The sequence below is a fragment of the Macrobrachium nipponense genome, chromosome 31, assembly GCF_015104395.2.
Source record: "Macrobrachium nipponense isolate FS-2020 chromosome 31, ASM1510439v2, whole genome shotgun sequence".
NCBI lineage: Eukaryota > Metazoa > Arthropoda > Malacostraca > Decapoda > Palaemonidae > Macrobrachium > Macrobrachium nipponense.
The window spans coordinates 27,704,596-27,711,890 of record NC_061093.1 but is presented as its reverse complement, the minus strand read 5'-3'; the positions used below and the strand labels follow the sequence as shown (position 1 = coordinate 27,711,890).

General features: G+C 43.6%; 1 pseudogene; it reads left to right on the top strand.

Annotated features, from left to right (window-relative positions):
* Window positions 1–5,398, top strand: part of LOC135206799 (myogenesis-regulating glycosidase-like) — a 10,091-nt pseudogene extending 4,693 nt beyond the window's left edge.
* Window positions 5,399–7,295: the final 1,897 nt, after the last annotated feature.

Genomic DNA, 7,295 nt, shown 5'->3' with positions numbered 1-7,295 from the left:
TCGAAGAAAACACAAACCCGACGCCGCTAGCTTACTTAGCTATGATACAAAACGTCAACATCAGGAGGTTGGAAAACCTTAAAATTGCACTCTTAAAAAATTAGCATTTCTTAATCAATTACAGCTCTTTAGCAAACACATTTATTGCAAAATTATTGCTTCCATGTGAAAGATCAAACATTTCAACACAATTTACGTATAAAACAAACTCCCAAGCCTAATGATTATAATTTTCATGATTATTTCCCAAAAAATTATGATTTTTAAAAAAAATAAAAAATTTCACATTCAGCACCGTTTTTATTACTTCTAAGCCTCATAAAGGTGTTCTGATTGCTTTAGGGAATAATTCAATCATTTGCCGATATAATACACTAACCAGAAGCATATATCAGTTATAGTTTGGACATACTGAAATTTACCAAAAAACTTTTCCATGTGCATGTTCTTTATGGCCCGGGGGAAAAGTCATGTACCTTACACCCTTATATTTTCTGCCTGTGCGGAAGAGGGTTAAGGAAAAACTCAGTCTCTTTCAAAGATAAGTTTGTTGTAGTTTAAAGGCTTCATCACTCGTTTGTTAGTAAAAGCTTATAGACAACAAAAATTTATGTATGAGGAATATATTAAACTGTTTCATTGATGTATCCCCTAGGCTATGACCTTTTCAGTCAGACATTCATTGATCTAAGGTAAGGGAAATGTTCTGAATTACTTATATTTTTATTTTAACCATTTATGCATGTACATGGTGTAGGGTATATAAATTGCAAAGGTTGATGTAAGCTAATACCTTAACCGTATTTTGCAGTGTTCTGTATCTCGGAAATTGTCTGTTAGATTAGAAGAGATCACTCTGTGGCTCATGGGTATGGTGGAAAAAATTTAATTTTATAATAAAAATAATTTAAAAAAAAATTAAAACCCATCAATAATACTTCTCTTAGCTGCCATGAGTCTTGGGATGTCATTTTTCAACCAGAGATATGTGTGTTACATATGTTTGGTTCCAGGTGGTACCTACAACATTAAATTACCATCCTTCTGTCAGTTAGACAAAAGGCTGTGAGTACATATAGCATTCAAGAACCACAAATGAGGGCAAATATATAGGTGATTGGTTGGTATGAATATAATCTGGTTTTCAGTCACAAAGTTCAGTGCTTAGCAACTTGAATCTTTGACAATGTATGTCTTCCCATGACATCCTCAGAACCAGACATGTTACCAGTATATCTTCTCTTACTGTGGCACTTCTGATATTGCCTTTGATAACATCTCCCAAAATCACCCATTTTTTTCTTCTGGTTTTCCTATTATGGTGAGTATACAAAGAATATTTGCATTACCTTTACTAATATACTTTTAAACTTCCTTGTTACATTTTTTCTCACCTTGATCTTATCTTTTGCCATTTCATCTTTGACCACTATGCCCAGTCCATTTTATCGGTTCTTGCTTCCATTCCACAAGAATTTAAATTTATTTGTACCATACATCCTGTATTTCTTATGATTGTTCTCACATTTATCCTACAAATTTAAATACAGCAATGTATATTTTTGTAAATAAATGCTTGAATGTTGTAATGGTTTTTATTTAACCTCTTGTACTCCTATTTGACCATAAACATTTTAAATGCATAATGAATAGGCTACTTGAAGCCCTTATCCAGGCAAAACTGTGTGGAGACAAATGAAAGAGTGAAGAAAATAAGGAACTGCTAGAGGAATACTTTGGGTCGAACAGTCCTCCTACAAGAGAACTCTAAGCCATAAAAGTATTTTATACATCTTAATATTTTTTTACTGCAGAGTATAGGAATGTTTGTTTTCAGTTTAAGCTAGATATTTTGTTTTTATTTTTGTTATGTTTAGGATGTGCTGCCATAAATTACAACTTTTCAGCCTCAAAATGAATATGTTTACTATGGTATCAGTGTTCCCTTGTGTGGGATAATTACTGTCAGTCTACCTCATGTGGTGCACTGTAGACCTTACTGAAAGGTGTTTGCAGCGTCCTTCCTGCTGCTAGCTGCACCCACTGTTTATCCTTTTACTTTAGCTCCATTTCGGCATCCTTTTTTTAATTTTCTGACCAGCTTCTCTAAATCTCACTTCTTAGTGGAGTTTTCTCCCAGTTCCACCTCAAGACCCTTGCACTCTCTCTCCTTTATCTTTTGCATCTTTTATCTTGCTATCCAACCCCTCCAACACCCACTTCTCATTGTCTTGAGAGGTGAATGGCTGGAAGTGCCCAGCACTAGCTTAACAGCCTTAATTTTATAAAACAAAAAAAAAACTAACTAAATCGGTATTGAAGCAATATTGACTAATCAAAGTTAATATTGCTAGAAGCAAACCAACTTGTAGAGACTGGTGCTTGTATATGCACCTACCCCATATATTGGAAACAACTAAACTTGAATTACTATTTTTTATGTGAAATGGCAAACCTAAAAAAGTTTAGCTAGGTTGCTGTGTGCCATAAATTGTCATTGTAAATCTTTTGCAATAGGTCCCGCTTTTGTTATCTCACTTCTGTACATTTGTTTTTTTTGCCTGAGTTTTAGGTTGAAATACATTTTAAGAGCATAAATTTTTCCTGAAATATATTAATTTATTATATCATATATGAGCAGGTAATTACTGCTTTAGGCATTCAGATAGTAGTAATAGAGAGTGGTAAAATATCCATTTCCTGGAGCGCATTATATGAAAAGGGATTTTTGACAGTTTATTTATTGTAGACTTTGAAGGACTTTTCTGGGCTCGACCTTTGTCAGCCGGTGAAATGCTCACGCATTTCTAGGTATAAATAGATGCTAAATATACCAGAGAAAAAGCTAAATGGAATCCTGAAGTTACTACCTTCAGCTCGCTCACCCATAGGGTGTTGGTATAAACACAGGGGCGAGTGGAAGCCACTACCACAGGTTTTCTGCCAATTAGAAGATTCCCTTCAAAACCCCTCTCTAGGTAGGTGCCGTTACAAGGACTACAATACATCTACCTTCTGCTCGCTACTACTACAACTCCCGTCTGAAGGCTACATTCCTGTATTAGCACACTATAGTGACCGCACATGTTTTTCTTGCTGCCCTTTTCCTGTGTTTTTGACGAAGCATGTCTGCCCCAGAGCCCCAAGCTTCTTCATCCAAGTTGAGTATCCCATTTTTCGTTTTTGTATTGTGTGGGCACGATGCATCCCTTTTTAGCCCTTATTTGGCCCCTTAGTTCTCGCGAACCGGGGTGACGCTCCTTTTACATCCGCCATCTTGGGTGCATCATTCGCCGCGTGCGTCTTTTCTCATTGTTATTTTATGATGAATTTTACCTCACTGCGTTTCACTGTTTAGATTACTGTTTTCTTATACCCCATCATTATTCTGGCTCCTGTCGTTTTCTGGAGCATTGGTTTTACAAATTTTATCCTTATGTCGTAGGCCCTAACTCGCTCCTGACATACTCTAAGGTCTCTTATTATATATTTATCTTAAGTTATTCTAGCCTTTTGTGGTCTCCTTTTTGTCGTCAGTCCCTCAGGAGCGTATTGGTTGCCCTTCATACGTACTATTTATTTTCTTATGTTATACGCGAGTAGTGTGTTTTGGCTTCTAGGCTAGCCTATAGTATGCCAGTTTTATGTGGAGAGGGCGATTCCTCTCTTTCTCTCTCGCAGTATTCATGCATGCATTCTTTTAGTGTGTTTTTTTATGTTAGTCAGTAATGCACTCGATTATATGCATGTTTATGATAAAATATTCATATTCTTTGTGAGGTTGGAAGTCCTTGCGATACCCTTCCCTGCCCTACCCGACCAGACCTAGGCTAGGTTTTGGAAGGTAGGTCAGGCAGTCCTGCCCCTCCACCCTTTCAGCCCCGCTCTTACCACTTCCTGCCTAGGCTATTATGCTTGCTGGGAGAGCGGTCCAGGACAGAGAGTCCCTCTCGTGTCATGTTTGTAGGGCCTAGACCTTTCGTACCTGACCAGATCGGGTTTTTCGATTTTGGAGGGTTTCGTTAGGTTCTACCCGTCCACTTCATGAAGTCCTTTGGAGGCCAGGCTAGCCTACCTGACCGGATCCATACCGATCTTGGAGGGTTAGGCTGGGTCCTTACTGGGTGCGTCCCACCCCTTTTTTTTCCTCTTTCGCAGTTCTTCCAGTAATTCCTCATCATTTATTTTGTGTTTGTCTTGTTGTGTGTAGACTGGGGCCTTTGCCCCCTCTAGGGTGTCAGTTGGCCTACCGTCTTCTGCCCCCTTTAGTGATAGGCTTGTTACAGCTCCCGAAAGGTGGTGGCTCACTGATTGATTGCCGAGGCCAGTTGATCACGACTTGTCCACTCTCCTCCTGACACCTCCCCCCCCCAGTCTCGCTCTGGCACTGCCTAGCTAGCTCACGGTTCAAGTAATCCCACCGATGAACGACCGCTAAAGCATATAGCTTATCCAGGGGGATTAGAAGGGGGAGATTAGTCGGAGGAGATTGGTTGCTTAGTATTTTGCGTAATCTCTTTAATACGTCTCCGGGCCCGTAGGTCCTCTGGCCAGGTGGGGTCTACCATCACACCAGCCAGCAGGCTATACGCTGGATTGTACGTACCACTGCTCCGTCGCTCAGTTGTCTATTCTGCCTGTTGTCTCCCCCTCCCCACTCTTGTGGGGGTGGAACTGGGCTTAGAGCTGCTTTTCTAGTTACCTTAGAATTACTTCTCTTCCCCGACGCGATCAGACTCAGGCCTAGGTTTTACCTTTTTCCCTGTTCTGCTCGTATCAGCCCGTCTCCGCCGGCGTTTACTGTTATGATAACGGAATTATGGACTCCAGAGTAGTTGAAGCCTTTAAGAGATTATGTTAGAACATGTTTAATAGCCTCTGTAGGTATGTCTCCGGATCTGTATTGATTCCGACGTAGTGTGGTCTACCATCACACACGTCAGGAAGTATATACCGGAGTTCATTGTACCGTTGTTTCCATCGCTCAGTTTCCGTCTTCTTTGCTATCGCTGTTCCCCATTTTGGTGGGGATGGAACGGGCCCAGATAATGTGCCTACATTTGATTACGTTGCATTACTCTGCTGTGATGCGATCAGACTCAGGCTTAGGTCTTACCTTATTCCCTTGTTCTGCTCGTATCAGGCCCTCTCTGCTGGTTATAGCTTTACCGATCCCGAGGACGGATTCCGGAGCAGGCTGAGACATCCAGAGCTTTTTTAATATCCAGTAAGTTGAAATTTATGCCCGATATTGCCTTTAACGGATTAAATATCTAGTTAAAGTGCACCCATCTCGCTGGAATTAACTCCGGCACCTTTATTTGATGATACTCATTTGACTTTTCAACTTACAGATGGTCTGTTGCCAGGTGTCGGGTCGTCCGACCGCCCTGTATAAGCTGTACGGGCAGGAGGTCTGCCGATCTCATGCCAACTGCGCCATCCTGTAGATGGGAGTATGGTCTGGCACCCGGAGGCCTGCACAGTTTGTTATGAACTGGTGACGATCGTGACAGACGAGTCGGTAAGTAACATTCTCGCCTCGTTGTTTGTGTGAAATTTCTGCTATACTTTGACTTTGGGAAATTTCTTTAACACGGGGGATCCTAATTTGGTTATTTTTACAGGTTAGTTTGGCACTCAAGTCCTCATCGATGGCGTCTCTTAAGACCTGGGTGGGAGGATTCGGGAGGAATGCTAAATCCGGCCAGCCCTACGTGCTGTTGGAGGAGCTGTGTTCCCTCCTATACCCGAACGCTCCGGTTTCGGCGGCTGTACCTGTGTCTGTGGTGGCTCCCATTATTGAGGGCATCTATCAAGAGACCCAACCCCACCCCAAAGGACCAAGAGGGCTTGTGTGACATGGTCGCCGAAGAAGTCGCGGCCATCAGTCTTCACCGGGAACCTATGGCCACGGAGGATCAGGAGGTAGGTAGGGAGGTAAGTGAGGCAGGTAGTCTCCCTTTTAGTCCCACGCCTTCTTCTCCCCCTTCTTTCCAGGGCTTCCCTATGAAGTCCTCCCCCACTTGGGATAGATTGGCCTCGGTAATCCCAAAGGTCAAGGCCTGGAAGACGAGATCCCTGCCAAAGGTATCCAAACCAACCAAGCCTTCTCCGGCAGGCTCTGCAAGGTCGTCTTCGGCTCCCAAGCTGTCGACTTCCTCTTCTAAAGCTTCTCCTCCACCCAAGGGGTCGAGAGCCAAGTCCTCCAAAGCCAAGCCAGTGGAGTCCAGCTTTGACCAGGAGGCTTTTGCAAACCTCCTCATGATGAAGATGAGCGAGGTAGTGGACTCGAAGCTTGAGTCTGTGTCCACTCGACTCTCTTCAGGCCTAGAGACTTCGGGTCAATCTATCTTGTCTCTGACCCAGAGGCTACAGGCCCAGGAGGAATTGGTGTCCGGATTCCTCCAGTCCGGAACCACACCGCAGTCTGTGACGGTACCAGACACATCCAAGCTACCGCCATTTGAGAACAGCAACCCGTGGCGGTTGGCTCTGCACGCCCCGTTCTCGGAGGGCAAGCTGACGATCGAAGGTTGCGGAACCCGACCGGTAGAAGACTATGAGTTCTTACTGGCGGGCCTTCAATTTCCTTTTCCAGGCTACGCTAGACTAGCCGAAGATGTGCTAGTCAGGGTAGACAAAGTCCCGAGGGAGACAGTTATCTACCCTAGGGACCAGGCCCAATCTGCATGGGTCCACACCCTCACAAATTGGGACTGTGTCAACACAAAGTTGACACCCCATAAAGGATGCTTTACGATGTTTGTGGTCCCACAAGGAGTTCTGACTCCTTGTACGTCAAAGATTGCAGAATTAACTGCAAGCTGTGGTAGAGGACAAACCTATGCCTCAGCTAAAAGAGACGGAGGCTACTTCTTGCTCTTCTCCGGTGATATGGAGTTTTGGGCTGACGCTCTGGCAATGTTCACGGTGGGCAGACTTGATCCGGAGTGTGCCTCCACCCAATTCAGTGAACGTTTATCTAGGATTCCGAACCCCATGGTCAAAGCGGAATTCGAGGCAAGATGCAGGCTGAGTAGGTCGATTAACTCAGTCACCACGGCGGAGTTGACTGCTACGACGTTTGCAGATGAGCCTCTGTTCCGGGTCCACACAAAGTCACTATTACAGGCCTTCCAGTCAGACCTGTATGACTTTATAGTGGCTAGGAGAGCCTGCAGGAAGCATGTCTTTGCGAATGCTTCCATAAGACACGGACCAAACAGGCTCATAAAGGCGTCGATCTGGGGTGCCAACCTCCTCCCTGAGGACGTGGTTAACAACGTCCTCAG